The 25,251-nt window shown below is 41.8% G+C and overlaps 1 long non-coding RNA gene across 17 annotated transcripts in view; it reads left to right on the top strand.

Annotated features, from left to right (window-relative positions):
• Window positions 3,107-25,251, top strand: part of LOC110396225 — a 106,713-nt gene continuing 84,568 nt past the window's right edge. For 4 of the 17 annotated variants that reach the window (XR_002436847.1, XR_002436843.1, XR_002436846.1 and 1 more), the window contains exons 1-2: window positions 3,111-3,681; window positions 3,779-3,923. This is a non-coding gene — a long non-coding RNA (uncharacterized LOC110396225). Of the gene's footprint in view, window positions 3,682-3,778; window positions 3,924-25,251 lie in introns of all 17 variants that reach the window. The other 13 variants (XR_002436857.1, XR_002436854.1, XR_002436844.1 and 10 more) reach the window with 9 other exon arrangements.

Here is a 25,251-nt window from a genome sequence, read left to right as displayed (position 1 = left end):
TACAGTTAGTGTACAGGTTTTCAGCCCTCTGCTGATGCAATTAACTTCTCCTATATACCTTTTCTGCAAGGCAGGAATTGTCCCATTTATTTTGTGGTTCTGGCAAAATCAATTTTGTTGCTATTCCCCCTCACACTTGTATAGTAAACCATGCTGACCAGTCAGAGGCTCTCCAGAGAGCATCCCAGCAATGCTGCCCCTCCAGTTCTTCCAGCCTGTGTGGCTGACCAGTATAGCTTTTGGGATACTGGCCCCACTGAACTTTTCCATGTTCCTCATTATCGCCCAGCAGACCTTGGAACAGATGAGATGTGGCAGCAGAAGACTTATTCAGGAGTTTGTTGTGTACTGTTTGCCAGGATGAGAGGGGACGGAAAGCTGGGTCATTATGTATTTCAAAAAGGGAGAAGAAAAGATTGAAACTTCCTTCTTCTAAAAGCCCTGCAGCTCAGGAGCTGCTTTGCTCCCTCCTCCTTCTTCCACTTTGTGAAAATTATACCAGTCCAACAAGCTCTGTTACTTACTCACCCTTTACTTCCTGGAAAACAAAGACACAGAACTGGAAAGGAGCTTGTGTGTTAATGAGTCTAGGCTCTCTTGCCTCGGCAAGCGTGTTGCATGGTCCCTTTCTTAAACTTACCACATTTCTTCTAAAAGCTCAGTATTTTTTTTTTGTCTTTTTTGTTTGTTTTTTGGAACCAGAACCCTACATCTTATGATTAGTACCCTTCGTGTAACTTGTAGCCCAAGAGCCCTCTCCAGTTACATGAAAGGTCTATCAGCCTTTGCCAGGAGCTCTTTGGCCGTGCCCACCTAAACCTGGTGCTCAAGCACTCCTTGCTCCCTGTACCTTCCACTGGGCTGGGTTGGCTCCCTGCCTGACCCGATTCCTTTATGTCTTTCTTTAGTATCTTTTCATTCATTGCTGTCTACTCCAGGAGGCTGTCACTTGATTCAGACCAGCCTGGTGCACAGGATAATAGGCATGTAAGAAGGTGTGGAGATGTCTTTGGGGAGGAGACTAGCATAAGAGAGCTTCACAAAAGGAGTGGTGTTTGCAGGAGACTGAGGTACTTGGAATGTGGGAGACAGCTTTACCTCTTTGACAGGGTCTGGGTGGGATGTGCAGGGCTAAAATGGGACCAGAAAAGGGGAGAAGAATAGGAAACTGGAGCTCAAATAGAATGATGGTGGAGGTGTAGTTGGATGCAACACTGAGCCTTGAGAAATAGAGGGTAGGCTGTCATTTATCAGTAAATGGCAAGAAACACTGCAGAAGGGTGGCACAGGCAGGTCAGTAGGAAAGGACCAGGGTTTTGGCAGTTTAACTGGTGTGTTCTTGCATTGAAAAATACATTGCTGCTGTACAGCAAACTGTGTTTGTGTTATGGGGCAGGTATGGGATGACTGTGCGCTGTGCAATGCAGAAGTGTAAACTTATCTCTCTTTGTATAAAAGCTCCAAGGATATCCCAAACACAAGACCCTGGATTTCAGATTTCTCTGTTTAGTCTGTGTGCTATAATTTAATCTAATATGACAAAATATTTGTAAGCACACATTTGTTTTGTCATGTGTATGTTTTACTTCTGATTTAAAACAGAATTAGCATTTCTTATGTGATATTCTCTCTTTTAAAGAAAGAAGAAAAAGAAAAGACTCCTATCCAGTGCTGGCCTGGTCGTTTGCTAATAATAATCTGCTGTTATCAAGTTTTATGACCTGGGATCTTGCTAATCCCTAGTGGTCATGTAGTTACTATAGTTTCACCAACAGAGCAAGAGTTGCATGCTGCAAGGCAATGCAGCACCAGTTCATAGCTGGGGTAATTCTGGATGTGGGCACGGGCCCTCTCTGACCTCCCAGCCCCCCTCTGTACCTGGATGCAGTAAGCAGCACATCTCTACCACTCATTCCTCTTGTTCTGCTCTGCTTGCATGCTCCTCAGAGGGGTTTTGTTGTGCTTCTGGTCTGTAAGTGACTTTGGAGTTTAAAGTTGCATGTTGGAAAAAAAAGAAAAGAGAATTTGCACAGATTTTGTGTCCTACTTCATAAAAAGTGGTTTTGCTGTTGACTTGCAGATAAGTGATTCTCTTAGGACAAAGGTTACAGGAAGCTTTATGGACTCAGTGGATGAACTCTGGGTGTGGGTATCAATAGCTCTGTGCTGTTCTAAAGACTCAGCTTCTTGCTTTTTCTTCCCGGTTGACCTTTGTATCCCTCAGTGTCACCATGTGTCAGATAGGAATGAGGACTATTTTTACTTCATAAATCCCAGTGACTCTTAGGAGAGGGAGTGCTACCATATTAATTTGTTTGGGGCAAAAATTGGGGCAAGGCAAGATAAAGCATCAAAGATTCCTATCAGCGTGGCTTATCTGGTAACTGAGGGATATGCTGTGAGTCTGTTTTCTACTCACAAAATGGAAAGCTCCATCAAAAAGTGTGATATTGCTTACATAAATGCTGCCATGGCTCTGCCTGTGACAGACTGGTGTTTATTAGAAACTTATACAGCTTCAAGAGTTAGGTTTATGTGGCACTGATCCATTGCTGTAAATTGCATGTAAATTTAAATTCATTGGTGTTATCAGTTGGTGCACAATTTCTTCAAATTCCTTCACCCTCAGGAGGAAGGGCTGCGGATGCCGGTGGGATGTTGGCATGTGCACGTTTCCATCTCAGCCCTGTGCAGGTCCCTGCAGAGGGGCGGGCGGCAGCTATGCCTCCCTCTGCTTTGCTCTGTGACCAAAGGATGTTGGCTCCAGAAATGTCAGCCTATGTCAAGCATCTTTCAGCCGCTTTTGACTTTGCTAATGACGCTAATTTGCTTTAAATACTTCTGCCATTTCAGATTCTCAGCCCTTTGTCATGGAACAAGACCTGCCTCCTTTTGAATTTGAGATGTGGAAACCTTCCTGTTCGCTTGCCATACAAGCTCTACTTTGGGTGTAGAAAATGCAGTTTGATATCTCCTGCAGACTGTCTCCTCTCTGTTGTGTATCTTATCCCTTCTCAACCTGGAGGCAAAAGCTGAAATGTCACGAAGTAGGCAGCTGCTTCTTCCTAAAACACCTGTGAGTCAATTCCCAGTGGGCATGAAGATGAAGATAACCTGGAATGCTTGCAGGGACAGGCTCCATTCATCACCTAGCAGTTCCTTGCTAATCTGTTTTAACCCTCCCTGACACTTTTTTCATCAGTCTTACAAACCATTTCTAAGTCTTGTCAGTGAGCAGGGCTGGGTTGCCCACTGGATGTGGCAGGAAGATGGAGTCCAGGAACGTCTGACCTGAATCTTAAACTGGCATGCATTTAAGGTGTTTGTGACCTTCTATTTTAGGGAATAACAACTGCAACTCTTCTTTCTGTTGCTATGAAAGCAGCTACTAACACTGTCTGTTGAACCTCTGACAGTTCACAGGCTGATATCGCTGTATGTTGCCGCCCCTGGTGATGTGGAATTACTTATCAGTAACAATTACACAACACTAACTGTGAAATAGAGATAATTGCTGAATTATTTTGAATATATTGGGAAAAGCTCTATAATTGTCTAAGATGCAACAGAAATATGTTGTGTGTCTAAACAAGAGAGGACTTGATACAGAAATCACTCCACTTTCTGTACTACAGGTAAATGAAGATGGGATACTGATTGATGGAGAAGAAACTACTGCAGGTTGGAGTATTTATTCAACATGTGCCTACGTGTAGCCTTAGAGGCAAAAACCTATTTATAGAGGATTAATATCATGATCTTTGTTCTTTTGTTTTAGTGTCTTGTGGCTGAACTGTCTTCTGGAGAGAACGAAAAGAATTAAGTAGAAGAATGGAAGAGGCTGGAATGCTCAATCATGAAGCGGCATCAGGCCGATATAGGTTGTCGCTGCCTATTATATCTCCAGGCAGCACTGGGCTGAGGTAATCTACAGTTTGCTTCACTTTGTGAGGTTATTCTGGTTTATAACTGTGTTATATCCATGGAAAATTCTCTCAGGTTGCTCATATTTCTCATACTTCTTCTCCCTATGAACTCATATTGTCAAGCTTACCCAAATAATTAAATAGCAGGGATAAAAAAAAAGTCCTTTTTCTTTTCTTTCCTTTATATTTGAGGTTTGTGAGGGTGCTCATGCTTTTCAGATGTTTGCCTTCACTGCAAGGGCTAGAGATGTATCTGTTCAGAAGCAGCCCCCACCCACTCCCCCATTCCCTAAATGAGAGCTGAGTGGATCTCCTCATCCTCTGGATGGAAGGTTTTAAGAAACTCCTGCAATTATGTGAGAATTACTAAAGCAGGGTAACCAAACTGCAATTTATGTTCAAGAACACCTCTTCTTCAGTGTGACAGCCTGGACAAGTAATAATGCCAATGGCTTGCGAAAACTGCAGGCTGTTTTAAAAGAATTCTTATGTTAAATTAAGTAGAAGCATGAATGTTTTTCAAACTTTTTTTTTTTAATCTCACATTGCATTATTACTGTCTCTGAATAGCTATTGTGTGCAAAAACTGAACTAAAAGCTTTGTGGTTTGTTCCAGTGTGTCACTTAGCTCCTTAATAAGCAGTTTGGTTTTTTAGGTCCTCCTGTAGTTTGACGTTCTTCCCTAATGCGCTCAGAAAGCCATGTATAAATAGAGCAAGTGCATTTTATGCCTATTCATTGTATATTTCTGAAGAGGCCTAATTTATTCCTGATATTTATTTTCTAAGTAAGAGTTACTCTTCTCAACAGAGTAATTGGGCGTAAAGGAAAAAAAAATCTCAAGAACAAGGAAAGCAGAAAATTAGGACATCGTTTCTCCAACTCTTCTGCCTTAGTCATAAGCCCAAAGATACATTCACGTTTTAACTTTTCTTAATTGCTTATATGTTTGGGGAATGTGTATAATAAATCAATTATTCAGATGAATAAGTTAAATGGCAGTGGTTTGAAGCTCTGCATTCCCCAAAATTCTTTCAGTTTTATTGTTCTATTTAATTTTCTTCAATGCCAGCGTCTTTGAAATGTATTGCAATGTGACCTTAGATATTTTATGGAATAAGCTGCATTTTTTTTTAAGCTCCAAACATGTATGAGCATGTAATTCCAAAATAATATCCAGTCATTTACCACAGAAGGAAGGAGGTGAGCTAGAGATTTGTAATATCGGCACATTGTGCTAGGGAAACTATAAAGGTGAATCATTTACGTAGAGCTCTCTATTCTGTTGCATTATAATTTTAGAAAGGAACATAATAAGATTATGCTAAAGCCACAGCTGTTTATACAGTAAAAGTGTTGTGTTTTGTGGCGTTTTTTTTGTAAAGACTGAAGGTTTATCCACAAAATAGTAAGTATTTTTGCCCCAAAAATATACTTGTATGTTGCACAAAAATTTGATTTTTCAATGATTTAAGTTGTTTGGAGATTGAGAGGCTTTGCGTATATACTGCCTGGAAGAAACAAAACATTATAAACTCCGGAACTATTGCTGTAGGTAATGTACTCTTTCTCTGTACGTGTGAGCATGGGCTACTGGTGTAGCTCTGCTAACAAAGACCTCTGTGTAGGTTGTGATTTCCTAGATCAGTACAACTTACATAAGAATAGCTTACTGGGTTGACAAGTGTGGTTCTTTTCTAATTGGCAATAGTGATTTTGCCCTGGAATATGCTCTCATTTTTCAGTGGTGGAGACTGCTAAAAGGAAGAGAGGGAGACAGATATTTAGACTGGCTAACGTATCTCTTCAGACTAAACACAGACTTACAGAAAATAGTGAATCTGACAGAAATTCATAAATATCCCCCCTACCCTCCCCCCCCACCTGCCCCAAGTTAGAGAGGGTAAGCTGTCTTGGGGAAGGGCAATGGGAAAGCGTGGAACATGTGAAGAGGCAAGAGAATGGTGCCTGAATATAAATAACTTTCTGGCACTACATACATTTATCTTATAAAAAAAATAAAAAAAATAAAATAAACTACATCACACATCAACGCATAACAAGATATCCATCAAAATGAGTTATCACAAATAAAAGAAGTGTGTAGTAAAAGGTAATCACAATTTACAGAGAATCTACTGTGTACTGTATGGGAGGGTAAAGGAAGAGCAAAAAACTCTGGAGATGAGAATTTCAATTTATGTTACAATAATTAATATGAAAAAGTCTTAATCAGTTATAAAGCAACAAAATTCATTAAATAACAATTGACATGAATTAACTGTATGTAATCACTTGTACTTTTTATCTATTTTACTTCTGAGAGTTTTTTACGAGCATATAAACTGATCTATGAGATTCAGGGATCTTTTGCTAATTAGTTAATCAATTGACACTACTTACGGCCCCACATAATACGTTGTCCTGTTCTGTAGTGCTGTGCAGTAAACTATAACTATTAGACCCTGGCCAAGCCATGCCCTGGCATTATCACTTATTTTTTTCGCTGGTCTGCTGTGGAAGCCTTCCTTTACAATATGAGTCATGATCTGCTGTTAAGATTGTCCTGAGTATTCGCTTTTGTCTGCTGAGAGCATAATATCTGGAAGCAGAACAAAAAATGTTCATCCACACTCATCATATTAGATTGAGACTGAATTGCTTAATGGAAAAGTTTTCCAAAAAAGAATAGCAGATATTTGCAGGACAGCAGCTTACTGCTTTTTGCCAGCAACATCTCACTAATCTTCACAGATGAAGTGTGGCATTGCATACCAAAAACAATGGTGGCACTTGAGGCAAATTGGAAAATGGTTAAAGGCTCTTGACTATGTCATCCTTTGCTTGTCTGCCCACAGAGCTTAGAAATGATGCTACTCACCGATTGCAATCAGAGGAGGGTGGCCCAATGGGAGCATAACATACAGGATGTAGCCACATCAACTTGCATGTTTGGCAACCGTGTATAAAAGGGAGTAAGTCCAGAGTGCAGCTCAATGGAAACAGTAAATTTAAAAGAGAGACTGCTAGTGGTAGACCTTTGCTTTGTGGGATGAAATCCTACTCTGCTGGATCCAGAATATCACCTGTTAGTTGCAGAGATCTTCTGCTTCTGGAGAGTTAGGTACCTAAGCAGGAAAGGAGGAGAATTTGAGAGTGGTAGGTAGTGTCTTGTGCTAAATTGCCCATCCTCAGATTGCCAAGGTGCTCCTTCCGTTTCATCCAAAATGTCTCTAGTCTGTGCAGCCTGAAGATGTATGTGTAGCCTACTGATTTCCTGTAATGGCATCAATCATGGTTGGTTTTCCTGAAAACAGTTGTGCTTTCGTGTTTTGAGTCACCAGTTGTTGTTAAGGTATGCAAAAGATAAGGGAGCATATGAAGGAATTGAGCAAGACCATGAGGAAAGAGGGGAACTTCCCTCTGAAACTGTACTCCTGCGAGGAGCTTTGAAGCACAGCAGGCATGTTGCAGAGCTAGGTCATAAGTTTTTTCTCAACTGTTCTATAGATAGAGCAACGGTTACCGCGTGAGAAAGTTCAAATCTCAGCACCCTCAGTCCTAAATGCATGCTTCTCCCTGTCATTCTGCCATGGCTCTTGTAGGAGAAAGTCAACGTGCAGGTACACGTGTGGTGTGTGCTGTGCTTGGCACTGCCGTATGAGCCAGGCTCCACATCTGCAATCTATTTGCCCTGCACCACTGTTCAAATCTGTGATGCTTTCTGCATCCTCCTTGGCTCTTGGATTTTTTTTTTTTTTCCTGTAAAACTATCTAAGGAACTCCTGTGAGATGAGGTTCACAGTGTGGATTGTGGATTTTGCTCTCCTCCACTCCTATTGCTGGCTGCTCCAGCGGTTCAGATCAAATTCCAAGTCTGCTGCAGCTAAGACTCTTTATCAAGGGAAAGCGTGCTGTACGCAAAGCACGTGGAAGTGCCCTCTTATGAAATGAGGTTTGACTTTCTGTGATATCAAAAAGAGCATTAAACCAGAATTTAATCTGTCCTGGGAAATCATATTTCACAATCTAATGCCTGAAGCCCTTTTCTTTTTGATATGAGGATCAGAATTTTGATCTCTCTTGTGGTTTGCCTAAACATTTTCTGTTAAATGACAGCAAGTTAATAAGTACAAAATAGTGGGTGGTTAACTACCATTTAGCAGGCCAACACTTTGCCTAAATGGGAAAGCTCTTTGTATGAGATAAGGATTGAATTTGAAACAGTAAAATTAAATCAGTGTAGCCACATCTTGTAGACACTCCTGTTTTGGTATTAAATGAGCTAGGGTTATTTCAGCTTACTACTTATGAAGACTTAAACTCAGCAGTGAGTCTTATCCTGGAACAAGGTCTATCCATGTGAGAGAGTTGCATTAATGCATCTCTTGCTGCTCAGCCATCTTGGGAGGATTGTTCAAAGCCTCTGAGGCAAGGAGAGCTACTGGAACAATTGCCAAATGACTTAGTGAAAAGAAAAAAGCCTGCATGTGCTACATGTAAAGTGTCTCCTTCGATAATGTGTGATAGTGGGGAACAATGGAGTGGGCAAGCTCGATAAGAATTTCCAGTAGCTTTGTGCTGAGGGAAAGGAGCTATGATAGCTGTGCAGAGAGCAGTTTGTTGCAGACTGATGAAATGACAGCTTTTATGACATGAGGAGAGGGGAGCTGATACCTTCTGCCTGAGCCAGTAATGGGCTGGTGAAGCCAGGGTGGAATTATCATGCTGGAACACTGCTATGAAAGCTGTTGTAAGCATCATGTGCTCCTCCTGGGGGTAATGGTAATGATGGTAGTAAGGTGGTATCAAACAGAGGTGATGTTAGGATAAATACGAGTAAGGCTGTGTCTAAGGGCTGGTAAAAGTGTGAAGAAGTTTATAGTTACCCTTTTAAGAAGAGTGTGGTATCTCCTGCCATTAGGCAGTTTTGACTCAGCATCACCTTTCCTCCATTGTCAGATGATACTGGAGTGATCATAATTGCATATCCTTGGTATGGATATAAACCATGTAAACTCTGAGAGATTTTAAAGCCTTTTGAGTGGTTTCCTTTAGGAGAAACAATAATGAATCATTGAATTATAGAATTCTTAGAGCTGGAAGGGACCTTTAAAGGTCATCTCGTCCAACTCCCCTGAAATGAACAGACATTCACAGCTAGACCAGATTGCCTTGGGCCTGATCCAGCCTCACCTTGAAACTCTCCAGGGATGGGGCATCAACCACATACCTGGGCAACCTGTTCCAGTGCCTCACCACCCTCACAGTAAAAAGCATTTTCCTTGTATCCAACCCTAAATCTACCCTCCTTAAGCTTGAAACCGTTTCCACTTGTCCTGTCACAACAAATCCTGCTAGAGAGCCTGTCCCCTTCTTTCCTGTAGCTCCCCTTGAGATACTGAAAGGTACTTCAGATGCTATCAGATCACCTCAGAGCCTCCTCTTCCCCATGTTGAACAGCCCCAGCTCTTACAGCCTGTCCTTGTAGGAGAGGTGTTCCATCCCTTGGATCATTTTTGAGGCCTTCCTCTGGATGCACTCCAGCAGGTCCATGTCTCTCCTGTACTTAGGACTCCACATCTGGATGCAGTGCTCTGGGTGAAGCCTGTCCGGTGCAGAGCAGAAGGGCAGGATCACCTCCGTCAACTTGCTGGCCCTGCTTTTGATGCAGCCCAGGATTCAGTTGGCTTTCTGGGCTGTGAGGGTACATTGCTGGCTCATTTTGAGCTTCCCACCCACCAGTAACCCCAGGATGGGGCTGTGCTCCATCCTTTCATCCCCCAGCTTGAATTTGTAGTGGGGGTTGCTACAATCCAGGTGCAAGATCTTGCATTTGAATTTGTTGGACCTAATGATGTTCTCCTGGGCCCACTGCTTAAGCCTATCTAGCTCCCTCTGGATGGCATCCCGTCCGTTCAGTGTGTCAGCTGCACCCCACGGCTTGGTGTCATCCACAAACTTGCTGAGGGTGCACTCGACCCCTCTGCCGATGTCAGTGATGGAGATATTAAAGAGTATTGGTCCCGGCACTGTTCCTGTGGGACACCACTTGTCACTGATCTCCATACAGACATTGAGCCATTGACTCCCACTCTCTGAACTCGATCCTGCAGCCAGTTCTTCGTCCATTGAACAGTCCACCAATCACCCATCAAATCCATATCTTTCCAATTTGGAGAGAAGGATGTTGTGGGGTACCTTATTAAAGGTCTTACTGAAGTCCAGATGGATGACATCAGTAGCTCTTCTCTTCTCCATTGATACAGTGACACCATCATAAACCACTAGGTTGGTCAAGCAGGATTTGTCCTCGGTGAAGCCATGCTGGTTCATGAACTTGGTTATATCTTGGGTTCAGGCAGTTAACAAACAATACCTATAAATCCTGAATTTTTGTTGTACCATTCAACAGAAGAAAGTGTCTTGGCTCACTGTTCTTCTTTCTAGCTGAGCCTGTTCTCTAGAGATCTCTGTCAGATGTTTCTCCAAAATGTTGCTACAAATCCTTCCCCCTCTGTCGCCAATTGATTACTATGCTTTGCTGGTCAACTCTTACACATGCAGCCTCTGGCTTTGCTCTTTTCTTCCTTCATCTGACACATAAGTTTGCTTATAAATCCCATGGAAAACTGCTCAGGCTGCCTGACTTGGTTCCTGTTTGTGACTTCTTCATGGAATGTCTTGCTGGTAGTTTATGTTGTCTGAGTTTCCTATTTTGTTAAAAGTTATACTGCTCTCTCTATCTGTTTTGTATGGTAATCACGTGCTTCTGTGGGCATGCTAACTGTGCCCTAGCATAGCCTAACTGCTCAAGGTGAATGTAGAGATGTTTAAGGCCTTTCTTATGCTAGGCAGAAAAGCGTAGTGTCTTTTATCAGGATTGGGGCAATCATATGGGAGCTAATCTTTTACTGAGAAAAGGGGATTACACTGCAAGTTTACAATTTTAAACATTGCCAGAGTATTCTGGGCTTCTTCAGCACTTGCTAAACAGTAGTGTTCGCTGATAAGGAAAAGGAGGGCATGTTTAGGAAATTTCCAGTTTGTTCTGCACTGCATTGTGAGATGGAATGAAAACATCCCATATAGCTCCACACCTGCTCCTGGGAGAAATTTCACTTGCTCAGTGGGACTCTGTTCAGAAAGTGACACCTGGATATGCTGTTGCAAATGTGTAGATTAATTACTGTAAGATTAATACCAGAGTGCTGTAAGGATGAATGCCTGCACCGTGGTGCTATGTCTTGGCTGACTCTGCAACTTACATCAGCAGACTGAAAAAAAAAAGAAAAAAAAGGTTGCATTATAAAAAGAAAATGAAAACATTTTCCATATTTTTTTTTCTTTTCAAACTGACCCAAAAAGGTCTAAATTAAATGAAGTTGGAAGGTTCAAGTGTGACTCAACTCATTGTTTTCATTCTCTCCTTTTGGCAGCCTTCACTAATTCCAGATGTTATTTGTCTAACCACATGGAAAAATTCTTATTGAAAAGGAGGGGTGGGGAAGAGGGTGAGAGAGGGGGAGAAACTGTTTTCCTGCATTTGGTACATTTTTAAAGCAATGATGGTATTGCGTAGACAGTGCTAATGTGCAGCAGGCACTAAAACTAGCTGGAGGCATGCCCAGGAGGAGACAGCCCCGAGATAAAAGCCTCTGTGTTATAGGGGAGGAATAAGAAGAAAGCCAAAAGCAGCTAGTTCAACAAAATGGTGTTCTGTCATTCTAGGACTCATTTGTGCGGAATTGTAAGGGCAGGACAAATGGGGAATTTAGCCTGACCCACTATATTGAGGAAGCTTGGAGAGCTATAGTATCATGTCAAGGAGAGAATGACTGTTTTTCTTGCACTGTGATCACAGGGGAATATATATTTAACTCATAAATAATGCCTTACCCTGAACGGAAAAAGGATTCATATAATCTTAGGCAGTGTACTCTTAGAGCACATGAATCCACTTACTTTGCTTGGCTTACCTAGCATTGCTCAGCTTAGGAACAAATGGAGCACTTCCTAATTTAATATAGCATATAAGCTCTTGTGTATTGTGGTAACATTATGTTGCGAGGTGGTTCCGGACTCCCCTTTTGTACTCTTGAGGTCTCCTTCAGGATTCGAGAACTCCAGGGGTCTGAACCAAACCACCTCTGTGCTGCAGGGGCAAAAGGGCAGTCCCTTTCTACAGTTCATAGCACAAAGTGAAAACAAAAAGTTACGGACTGAAGCACATAGGGGTTATGCCTCTTGGCAACACACAGTAATATTTGGCAGAGGAAAGCGGAGTTCCCAAGTTCACTTCACACCAAAGGAAAGCATCCGTGGCTCCCAAGCTCTGGAGCCAAGCTTTTTTTTTTCCACCATCAGCGCTTGCCCTTCTGTCTGAGCAGGACACCTGAGAGCATAAGCATGTGAGCTTAGGACCCTTCAAATAAATATTGTACAGAAGATCACCCACTGGCTAGCATACAGAGTACAACAAATCTTATTAACAGAAGATGGTTTAGTGAATACACATTTAGCAGCAGGCTCAGAACAAAGCATGCAGGAGGAAAGAGCAATGTGCTTTTGAGAACCATCAGTTTTCCCTCTCAAATGAAGCTTTTACATAAAGGACCTCCTTACAAGACCAAGTTTTGGAGTTTCTTAGGGGAAAGAAATCCCTTTTCCTATGAAAAGAATGGCTAGCTTGCATCTGATTGATTGGCTTGCTATCGTTTAGTTTTTTGGTGATGCCATTCTTTTTTTTTTCTCCCACAATGCACAAGATGCAGTAAAATGACATGGTGCTAGCAAAGAAAAAGAGAGGGGTTTTCTGTCTGTAGGTGGTTCTGTACTGAGAGTCCAGAGAGAAAAAAAAAATGTTCTGTTACGTCGTTTGTTGGTAAAAATACGAACTGTTACTGGAAAATACTGTTTTGAGATTAGCTGGTGGTAAGCTGTGACTAATGCTCATTGTGCCACTGTGTGCTTGCTTTTGGGTTACTAGGTCTCCCTCCAGCCCCCTTGCTTGTTTCATGTAGCTGATGGAGCCTGCCGAAAGTTGTACTGTAAGGTCTTTGGTGCAGGGACTGCTTTTTCAAGATTGTCTGCATGTTGCTTAATGCAGCGGGGGCTCTGGCTCAAGACTGAAGGCTTTGGGCATTAAGATAGCAAAAATAGTAAATTCAGTGTTGGTTCTTGGTTGCACTGACCTTTGCACCCTCTGGGTCACTTCAGTTTTGAGACTCTGGGGACCCAGAGCCCATGTTGGGTTCCATTCAGAGAGTGGAAGCCAAGTTTCCAGCCATGTTCATTGTGAAGTTTTCAAAATGGAAAACAATTGTTGATTCAAGTCCAAGACATTTTCTGGCTCTGGTAATCTTGTGTTCAGCATGATCACAATTAAATACATTCAGTATTGGGTTTAGGGGCTTAGTGGGATGTATTGTGTTAGAAGCAAGAGAAAACAATACATTTGTTACTTTTTTTTTTTTTTTAACTTAGTAAGGCATTTACTTACTTGGTGTTCTCTGGTTTTGTGGATAACCATGAAGATCTTATTGCAAAGCTAGCAATGATTGCTTTACTTTTCAGTAAAAATAAAAATGAGAAAGGCCACACAGCTTTTATCTCCATGTATCTCAGATGTAACTTCTCCTACTAGGCTCCTTCTGGCACATTAAAAAAAACTCTGTCCCACTTCCCCAGATGATCAGCGATAAGATACTGGGCTGCGAAATGATGTGATTATACAATAGATAACAGCTAAGGAGTGCTTGTTCTAGCACTGACTTTTGGTGAACTATCCTGGACCAGATTCAGGCAGGACTGCTGCAGACAACAGTAGCTACAAAGTTTTAACAGCATATATTTTTTCCAGAGCATATAAAAGCCTGCCAGAAGGGTTCACCCAAAGCTAGACAAAACATTCTTGGCTACGTTACCTCTGGTTTGGGTTGCTTCTTTCTGTGTAATGTAGGGAGGGAATATAAGAGCTACACTGCCTGAAAGGAAGATCTAAAGAATCAAGTGTCCCAAAGGAGAGGATTACTTTTTTTCTGTTTCAAGGGCATGTTTGAAAGAAGTATTTGGGTACCTTGGTGACATCTGTTAGAAGAAACCATTGAACAATTCACATTTTCAAGCTCCCCTTGTAAGAGGCAAGGTAGGTAATATACTTTCGAGGTCAAATGCGTCCACTGAAATACTGGACCAACCAGCCTGGCAAAAGCTGACAATATTATTGCTAACGGTATTTTTTTCTACAGGTTCCAATACTTGCGATTTTTAAATAGCACCATGTTAGATGAAAGTCAAGACTGAGTTCCCCTCATTTTATAAAATCTTCCTTAAGGGAAAGTTTAAGAGACAATGACCTTCATTTAGGAGTCCTGTTTGCCAGCTGACCGAGAATAAGTGTAATTCTGTAATGTGATTCATCCAGGTTCTCTGTATTTGGTCTGTAGGTAGTTGTTTCCTTCAGTGGCAATCCAGAAGATTCAGAAGGTTCACAGCATAGTGATAAAGAGAATGCCAACGTGTCACTCATATGATGTGTGAAAATAAAAGCAAATAGGGAATGTGCTATATTTAGACAGTGTTTAGACTTTTTATTAAAAACAATACTGTTTTATTTACAATCATGAAGGCACCTCCATAACTGCTGCCTAACATTTTTTTTTTAAAAGGAGAAACTGAGCGTGCTTGGTTGCTCATCCATGAAGACAGTCATCCTAATTTATAGATGGAGAGGTAGGAGGATCAATATTGCCAAGCACAGAAAAGATATTAGATTGGGTTGAGTGAGGTTTGATCCCTGAGGTTTGTGGTGAATCCATTCAATCAGTGGAACAGGACTTTCTTTCATCCTTTTATGTGGCTCTTCTTATTTGTTGCATATATGGAAAGTCAAAGTGAAATGTCAAAGTGGAAGGAACATAAGGCGTTCTGGTTTTTGTTTTTCACATGAACTTAGTATCACATACCCATAACAGCTGTAATTCCACCCATAGCTGTTGATGAAAAAGTATATGGAAGATAATTTTCAAATGTTTTCTGCTATGCTTAGCAGTTTCAGGGTTTTTTGATTTGGCGGAGTTTGCTTTGCTGTCTTGACTGTGCAAGGTGAACTGGATGGGTCAAAGAGGCTCAGATTCCAGGGAATTCCAGCCTAGTACTTTGATTAGGTCTCCCAGATTGCTAGTACTGGAAACATTTTTTTCCTTTTAAGTAGGGTGTAATATTACTTTAATTCTTCCAACCAACATTGTTTTCTGTCCATGAATGGTTGTATTTATGTCATGACTGAAGTAATATCTATAGATTAGGTTGTACCTGCAAGAATTTTAGAGTCTATGACCTGTTTGTATAGCTGTCATTCATTCTCATTCATAGAAGCCACCAAACACCTTCACAGAATCAAACCATGTTTGAGGTTGGAAGGGACCTCCAGAGATCATCTGGTCCAACTCCCAGATCAAAGAGGGACAAGCTCCTTCTCTTTAGTCGTGAATCTTTCTCCTGGTTTGTAAGACCAGTGAGTGGACCTCTGAGGCAAACACATGTATTAGTGTGTGTAATGTAAGTGTGCATTGAGAAAGGAATCACTGAGAAAGTAAATGCCAAGTATGTTTTTGTGGGAGAAGGTAGAATGTAGTCAGTATATATACAAATGTTACAGGGAGAAGACTGGACCTTTGAAAGCCTCTTAAACGTATAATTTCAACTGATCATTGAGTTATGCAGAAACTGGTGTTATCGAATACTGAGGAGTAGACAGGATAGATGGAGATTTTGAACATGCTTTACTTTCTGCATTCAAGGGGTGCCTGCCAGAAGTAAGATTGTCTGAAAGTAGTGTGACTATTTCTGACAGTAGTTAGTTTTGAAATACTTGACATTTTCAGCAGTTTTCAGTTGACTCAGGCAGAGAAGTCTTTAGTCATGAAAGTATTTAACAGCAGTATGGGAAGCTCCAATCACCAGTGAATAACAGTTCATCGAACAATGAACATAAAGCAGCATGTTTTTCAACAGAAGAGGGAAAAAAAAAACACTGGCAAGTGGCAATGACTGCTGTAAGACTCAAGTGTGACTCTTTTCACCCTGGATAGCTGAAGAGTCTGTTCAGAGGCAAGAGTGTGACTTGAGAGAATGAGAGAGACAGTATGTGAAATGGAAGATGCAGAATAATTCTCAGTGTTTAGACTACGTGGGGCCAACACAGATAATGAGCAGGATGGAATGTGGAGACCTGTGCGCTCTAGTGCATTCAGTATCCATCGTTTTGCTGTTCTTTGTTGGCAGTCCTTTGTAGAGCTTGACAGTTGAGGTTCTCACAGCTGTACCTGCCCTAGCAGACACAGGTGTGATATGAAGAATAGTGGAAAGCTGAGCTTCAAATGGAAATCTGTACCTAATGGAGGTAGGATGCAATAATATAAATACAAAAATGGCTCCTATTTTTCTGCCTCTGTCAGTTGTTAGGAACAAGCTAAAAGAGCAGAAAGATTTTCAGTGATGATTTTTTTTTTTTGTTTGGCCAGCTGTTAGTCGTCTCTTGCATTCCTGAGTCAAAGGTGGTTTGTAGCCCTTGATGGATCACTCTTACACGGTTTTGTGTAATTGCTTTTGAACTGGTTCAGTCCCAATTGCTGCAGTATCCTGTGGCAATGTGTTCCACAGCTGATTAATAACTAGTGCAAGAAATGGATATTTTCTCTTTATATTAGATGAACATTCTGACAGATACATTTAATGTGCCTTCATTTTTGCATCACTTATCTGCAATATCACTTTATCTGCAATAAAAAGCAGTTTGTTTTCAGATACATACCCTGATATGGATTTGCCATGCGGCCTCCCATAGAAATTCTAGAAAGTGATTTCCATCAGTTGTGTTGGTTAGCATTGTGAGATGTGGCATAGCAAGGAGGATGGGACTTACCATTGCTGATATCTCCAGGTCCTCATGAGAGAATGTTTAGTTACTGGGCTCCTCAGGTCTGTCTTTAAAGTTGGCTATCTGGTTAGGTATTATTAGGTGTAGCTGGTGAAGGGCAGTTATGGACTTCTGAGAAGCTATGACAAGACTCCATTGTTGTGCTGTGCAGTCAGGGCCCATAAACTCAATAAAACCAGCATCTCTTAGACACCTTGGATCTGAGTAGTCAACGACCAGCACAGTTTATCTTAAATCTGCAAATGTGGCTCATCTGAGTATTTGTAACAGGAAACAACTCAACATGACTAAGAACTTTCAAGATCAGATCCATAATACTGGTGCTGCTAGATTTAATCTGTGTTTAAGACTTTCATTTCTAGAGAACTACACTGGCATAACTGCTTTGGTGATTTCTGCCTGTCTAATACTGTTGCTTTTTATGACAGACAATGTAGGTCTTCCTGTTTACTTTCCCAAATAAGATGTCAGTCAAATAACCTTTTAGGAAATACTGCAGGTCACTTCTGTAGCGTGCCTCACTGCATGGAAACATTTATTGCCAAGATGAATGATATTCTTAGATATTCATGGGAAATAAACAGCAATAATCCTGGCAGGAGGTGTTGGCAGAATGAAGTGTGAACAGGAAGTGATTAAAGATAAAAGACAATCTCTGGGGTTACCTTTAGCTCACTGTGTGATTGTAGGTGTGGTTAAAAACAGGTCACAACAGAGTGTAATGCTTGCCAACAACAAAGCTGATTGGGGATCCAAAGTTTGCTCATCACTCAGGCTAGATTGATATTATATAACCAGACTGATCACACTGAATAAAATTCTTGGTGATTAACATATGCTTTTTAGCTTTAGCTGTGTTTCAGTGTATGCAGAGACATATGCCATATGTCTCATAATCAAAGCTGTAGTGACTACTAGATAAAGCTTCCAAAAACATTTAGCACTAAAACATTTACCTTCATTTTCATTGCAGTTATGCACCGAATGAGGCAGGAGTCCAGGCTAAAACAGTGTGTAATCATGTAATAAGGACTACCACATAATGACAAGGAAGGCAAATGATGGTTGCACCATCTACATTCATTAGTGTATTTCCCAACCTCTCTTAGTTTTGTGTTGGCTTTTTTTTTAAAACTTTTAGTCCCAGTGGCTATCTTTTGTCATAGCTTTAGTGTATGTTTGCAGCCAATACTTTACTTGCTCTCTAATGCAGAAAACCACCCATATTAGATTATCAAAGCATTGTTGACTGGTATCAATCTTGTGTCTGTCTTAATTTGTTAGAATCTCTCATTTATGAATAACAGGATGTGTGTGACAAATGTGGACTATTTATTCTGTGCATGTTATATCTTGCGCTTCTGTACATACAAAGCCTGAACCCTTGGGCTTTGGGAAAAGAGACAGAAAAGATGAAATCATGAGCAATACTCAGTGTTTCAATAGGTATCTCTGAAGTTTCCCTTCTGGTTTACAGACTGGCATTGATAACCCCTCCAAAATGATTCTGCAGCCCACCTGCCTTAGCCACCAGCACCATGACCTGTCTCCAGAGAAATATTCTAAGTCAATGTAGAAGGGAGATATTTTCCCAGGGGGAGCGGGATGTGCAGGTCTTGCATGGGATATGCTCTACCCACAAATAAGTAGCCTTTATCTGAGACTTGTCATTTACATTTCAAAAGATCAAGAGGTGAGTGGACTACTCAGTGTAATTACAACATGCATATGTAGCAGGATAGTTCACAGATCTGAATATGAGTACTCCTTAAACTGGTGGTTGTGGTGAGAAGGGGAGATGGAGAGAGGTGATCTTAATGTTCCGTACTCACACCCCTCTATGCTAAAGGCTCTCTCTGGTTCCTGCTCTCAGATAGAGAGTGATTACCTCCCTTCCTTATTTATTTTCCTACCCTTTTCTATCCCCTTTATGATTCCTTTGTGCTAGTGTTTGGCTTTGTTGCTAGGTCTCAGCTTGCTCAGTCTTTTCAATTGCTTGCCTAGGTTTAATCTTCTTTGAAAGGTCAGCATTGTGCCAAAGAAAGATGAGCCTTGTGTCAAGCACTAGAGTTTGAGGCATTCTGCAGTATGGGAAGTTCACCGTGTGGTGCTCCTCGCTAGCTAGAGCAACCAAGCTCACCAGGAGCAGATTGCATTACTTAGGCAAGTCTTGTGTAAGATACTCAGCAGAACAATTTAGACACAATCACTGAGGTAAGAGGGTGGTTCCAGGATGTACCTACATCACCACTTGTTCTTAAAATAATAGCTGAACAAATCAGCAGTAGGCAAGCTGAAGGAGCAGACTAGTTAGCTAAGCAAATTTTTTTGTTGATGAGTTCCTCTGAGGCACTGCCCTGCTCGTGATGAAAAAAGCCCCATCTCCCTTCTTTCCTACTGCAGCAGAGAAATTTGCTTAGACACCAGAAACGTGTCTGCATTACCTCACCTGGAGAGGGAGTAATTGTTTGGGACACACAGGATTTGCTGTTCAAATTCCAGCTCCTCCCTGGGTAGGTCTGTTTACCCTAAACTGTTGGTTGGGTTTGGGTCTAAGGGCACTTGCACACACAAATGGCAAACAGGTTTTACTTGACAGAGGGCTTCGCAGTGGGGAGGTTGGAGGCAAGGTGCAAAGCCCCAGCAAATGAAAGTCATGAAAAATGAAGCAGCCTAGCTATGTTTAGAAGTTCCTAAGTATCCAGCTTGCTGTTTCTTTTACTCACAGCTTTGAGGGAAATCTAGCTTAAGAGGAAAAGAATTCTGGATTGCTCCTGGTAGATGTGTATCTTCACCCAGGCTTTCTCACTCGGTACTTCCCCGTGTTGCTTCCCTCCTGTATTACACAAGGCTAAGTGACTTTGTCCTTAGAGATGTCAACTCTGGATGGGATAGAGAACATCACAGCAATGACTAAACTGTTCTTCAATAGTTCTAGGTGTAAATACTAGTTCTAAGTCATGCCTTGTGATTTTTTTTATTGTAGATACACACGTATGTTTGAAAACAGAACAGTTACCACGTGAGTTGTCAATTGTTTACAAACTTAAAATTTTATTTGCTTGCACCTTCCAAAAGAATCTTTCTACACTATTTTTAACATTAGGGCAGGAAAGCCCTTACAGATGTAACCCAAACATCTGAATGTGAATTGCTTAAGAAGACATCTTTCACCACCAGGCAGCTGGAAATATTTCTGATGTGAAGGGAGGGGGAAAGAGTTTGCAGAAAGACGTGAGCTCTGACTCACATCTTCAGAGCTTGTCAGGGCTGTATTTGCATTCGCGCTGCTGAGTGTGTGCTGTCAAAGCCTCTGCTCTGCTTATGGCTTTGCTGGGGGCTCAGCGACAGTGGTGCCTGAGAAATGCTCCCATGTAGGCATGGTGTTGGAGAAGTTGGCCAAAACACAGCTGCAGTTTCAAATACATTTGGAAAAAAAAAAACAGTGAGCTGTTGACTCCAAGTCTCATCCTTGCACCTGCTGTAACCTGGCCCAGCACTGCTACAGCACCTCCTGGTGCTGCCCCAGGCAGTGCTTACACCTGCATCCCTTAAATTAGGGCCAGGGTTTTACTAGGAAAACAACAGTTTGGTCAATTTTCTGCTCCCAGATGTGAAGCAAAATGGAGATTACTTATTTGGTTAAAAGGACACAGGCTGCAAATCAGAATGAGGTGTGAGATGGCAAATGAGACTACAGCTATGCTGTTTGATGGGAGTGATGTAAAAATATGGAAAGTCCATCAAAAATTCAGGCAATTGAAACTGAGTAGAGGCTATGTGGGAAGAGCATGTTTGGGGAAAAGCTTTGTGGCCCAGTGTGAAATTTCAAATTAATTTGCTTCAGGTGTGTTCGGGGATTTGTACCAGCTTTCAGTGGAAGTTCTGGATTTGAAATGTGCTGTATGGAAAATCATGACCCATGAATCCATAAACAACTATTAAATTTTCTTTCTATGAGAATTAATATTTGGTGAAAAGAGCTGTGTTGGGTCCAACACTTGCTATAATTTGTTGTTGGTATTTGGAAAACAAATAATAGTGAGAATGGTAAGAATGTGTGTGGATGGTAGGATGGGAAAGTCAACAGCCAAAGTACTTTCTAGAGACGTTGCTTTGAGAAAAGGGTGACCTTGGACTAGGGAATAGGAAGGTAAGGATATTTCCTGGGGCATGGTGTCATAATGTAGATTGGGTCAAAGCAGAGTCATGGTGCTGTGAAAAAGGGAAGATCCTGTCCCCACACCTGTGTTGGTTCCAGCAGCTGTGGTACTGGCAATCACCATGTGCTGGTTTCTGTGTGTATTGGATTGCCCTGTGGTACGGTTCAGCTCCCTAAAATGACAGGAACCTGGTGCGGGAAAGAATTATGGTTTTCTTATTTTTTCTTACTTTTTTCTTTTTTAATAAAATTCACTCTGTGAAAGGAAGAATGCATGTGGGAGCTGGTGCCCTGGAACTGTGCCACGTGGCTGGAGTGGGATGGAGATCGGCGCTTGCATTCTGCAGCCCTGACTTGTTACATCAGCACTGATTCAGGCTGGAAACCACCGAAAGAGTTGGCAGCAGCCAAGGGTGCACATCTCCCCCAGCCCGACTCCAGAAATGGCTCAGGAGAACAAGCACTGCAAACTGGTACTGCAGGGAGTTCCCAGGTCATCCAGACTGCTCCCGTTACCTCTGCTTCTTTCTGCTGTGTATGTGCTTCCCTGCCTTGTCCTCATGCTCATTTGTCAGATATCTACCAAACTTTAGTGGCCTCTCTGGTGCTTTTAGTTTAACCCCAGGAAGGCTCAGTGTTAGAGTGGGTTCATCATGCCAGCTTATGGCTGGTGTTTTGAGATTTGAAAGCTGGTGGCAGAACTAATGTCTAAGACATTCATAATTTTTTCTGGGGGAGAAAAGGGAAAGGATCATTTATAACTTATGTGAGTCACTGCTGAAACTCAAAACCATGTAGTATAAATGTTTTTATTAAAGAGAAGTTTGTATCTGTTCCCCAAGAGCACTGCAGTCCATCCAGCAGTTGAACTGGTATTTCCGTCATGGAGATGGATGCTCTCCTCCTGAGAGGCCTTTCTTTCTCCTCCAGCAGTATGTATAAGGGATGTACAAAGCCAGCTGGTCAGATGGGTTAGAAAGCACTGCACCACGTCAATGGGACCCATTGTTTGTGTTGCTGAGAAGAGACTCTTAGTTAAGAAAGAAAGAAATGCCTCCCCTGTAATCGCAGCTAACGAGGAGACCCTAGTGAAGTTTTTGTGTTTTAAAAGGCTTTGGCAAAAGATGTTTTGGACTCTTGGATTAGTTTATGTCCCACCCCCTTCTCCCCCCAAAAAAGACCCACTTGATCCTTAAGGATTTGCCTCAGTCATGGATTTTTCTGGGCTTGTTAACTTTGTTGTTATTTTTTTTCAGCTAGCGGAATAAAGAAATCCTTTGGGGAGAAGCACTCACTGGGGATTAGCTGCAAGTGGACCCAGCAGCTTGGTGGCTCCCCAGAGGGGTGACCTCTGACTCCTGGGTCAAATGCCGACTTGTCTTTCGCCTCCTGGCTGAGCAAGCTGAAGGCTGCCGGCAAGTGTTTGCTCTGTCCTCACTGATTTCCCTCTGTGCAGCAATGGGCAATGTAGGAGATGGGTTCTGTGTTATCACAGCTGCTACTCCATGAAACCAGGGGAAATTGATAAAGTAGATAGAATATCAAAGGCTATGGTAACTGTTATTGGAAGGAAACCGTAACCTGTTTTACCACCTAGAGGGACCTGTCTGCTTTCCTCCTCTATAATTTCAGAGCTGCTTTTCCAGCAGGGGTTTTCCCTACACAGCGGTGGTTCTTCAATTCATTGCAGAGTTGAGAAGTGGCAAGAGTGGCTTTTGGAAACTTTCTGCTATGGATGGTAACTCTACCTAGGCCTGATGGTATCACAGATTATGTGGTGGTGGCAGAGAAAGGTATCAAGGGAGCTGCTTGCACGAGCTATAACTGCTGTATATTAACAGAACCCATTTACTCTGGCTAGGAAGTTACAAGCAATGTGTTTGGGATGCAAAATGCTGTAAGAAGAGAAGCCAAAATTTAAACTGAAACCTTACATGTAATGGAGGTTAGATTTTGTGTGTAAGGCTAATACGTAGTTGAGTACCACTGAACAAATGAATTATGCAGATTAACTCTGCCTCTGAGAAGACTGGTTAAATACTATGCTATCCACTGCTTTCCACAGCCTTTGGAATCCTGGCTGTTTTACAAAGCAGTCAACTGCATCTTTTATCAGGTTATCAAGGGCTTGGATCAATTCATGATGAATAAATGTCCAACCTACTCTATTGAAAGTTCTGTCAGTCATTGTAGTGTACGGGTAGGTTTTCAAGAAACAGCTGTGGAAAAGGAACCTTTCCCTCAAAGCTATTGTCGGAGGAAAAGTAACAAATCGCTTTCATTGTTGGAAGGGAGTGTCGGCTCACATGGAGTCAGGTTTAATGATATGTTATTTTTCTTGTGAATAAACTGGATGGAATTAGGTGAACCTCTGGTGTATTACAGCGTTACACCTTAAAATGAGATTTCCAAACAAGTCAAAGGAATTAAGCTCCAGTGCAGTTTAGATTTATGTCCTGGCATGCGACAAATAAGGGAGGAGGGAAAGAGTGATATTAAATACACTAGACATATTTAAGTGTTAGCTTTTTCTTCTTAGGCATTTATTAGTAGTTGATTTCTTGTAAACATGCACGGCAGAAGAATGCTTTTAGTGGCTTTATAAAATGGGGAGGCTGTACAAGCTGTAGAGTTATGTATGGAGGTCTCTGTGTATGGAGAAGCAACAGATGGGAAGAAGTTGTGTAGAAAGCTGGCAAGGAGCAGGAGTGATCAAGGAGGGGCAGACAATCTGCAATAGGTGTTGGAAGAGGAAGACCTTTAGGATTTAGACCACATCAAACTTTGTGCCTTTCTGGTATCTACTCCATTGGTCTACTCCATTGCTCCATTGTGTTTTCTTTTTTCCCCAAACTGGTTGCAGGTGATGAAATGACTTAAAATTGTTTGCCATTAGCAAACAGTCAGAAATCTGCGGTGTGTATTTCTCCAGCAACGGCAGCTGTCAGGAGTGCATTGACTATTTTTGCCCTGGCTTTCCATGGGGTATTAGATTAGGTTCAAAGTCTGTCTGTTGGTTGTCAGGGTCCCTAATGGCCTGCCGTAAGGGTTTGTGGATGGCTGCTGAGAGCTCAAGGAGGAGAGCTGCAGCTGGCAGTTTCACTCCTCAGCTGCCAAGATACCTTCAGTCAGGGTCAGATTGCTGAAGGTAAAGCAGCTTGTTACCGCTGGTCATGCATCTTGGTCTCTTTCTGCATCATGGACATCCTGCACCCCATCTTTGCTGCTTCGCTTCGCCGTTCCTGGCTGCCAGCTGTAAGTCTAGTGCCTGTCAGCCCTGAGCAAAATGGATTCAACTCACTGGCCTGGAAGAAAACTAACGTGACAAAAAAGTGAATTGTTTGCTCCTGGGTTAATGAACTGAATCAGCTCTGTGAAGGCTCTGGTGAACATCAGAGTTTGATGCAAGAGAAACGATGCATTAACATGTCTGGGATGGAAAGGGCAGGGCTGTAGCACGGGATATGATGCTTTTGATTATGATGAACTGCTAGAGTGATTCATGCAGCTACCCTAGGAGGGTCTTAATACAGGACTGTGAAACAGGAACTGCTGTTAGCACAAGCTGCACCATCGCTATTATTATCATAAACATCCAGTTGTATGTAAAATAACATTTTACAGTGCACACACAGGACTACAAATTCATTCAGAAGAAGAGCAAAGCACGTGTGATAGATGTTGGCCACATTGCTGTGAGTCACTCTGGCATGACAGTGGTGAAGGTCATACCAGAACTTATTGGGGAGGAAAACAAGTAATCAAGGTAAAGGTAGATTTATTCCCACTCTCCAATAACCATCATGAAGGCACCATGCTCCAAAGAAGAAACATTATACCTGTAGAGTTCAGTGAAAAAGTGTTAATGATAGATCAATTTCCTTAGACTGGACATATGGGATGCTCCAGGGTTGTCACTTATTTGAGTTCTGAGATGCATTTATCATGACTTTATTAAAACTAATGTAACAAACATTTTGGAAGCTGTATTTCACATCAGCTAGCCAAGTTCAATTTAGTTGTGTTGGGCTGGAGGTCACGACTGAGACCTTTTGCCTCACAGGGTGACCCAAGAATTTTGGGCAGAGAATTAGGTTCTAATTTATTTAAAGTATGAAGGAGAAAACGTTTGCATTTCATAGTGTGTTCACAGCTTAAATGAGTATGAACAGTAATTAATATCAGCAGTTAAGGAGGGAAAAAAAGGTTCTAGATTTATT

Source organism: Numida meleagris, chromosome 3 (assembly GCF_002078875.1).
Source record: "Numida meleagris isolate 19003 breed g44 Domestic line chromosome 3, NumMel1.0, whole genome shotgun sequence".
NCBI classification, from domain to species: domain Eukaryota; kingdom Metazoa; phylum Chordata; class Aves; order Galliformes; family Numididae; genus Numida; species Numida meleagris.
The sequence above is the reverse complement of the archived record's forward strand: the minus strand, read 5'-3'. Positions and strand labels throughout refer to the sequence as shown.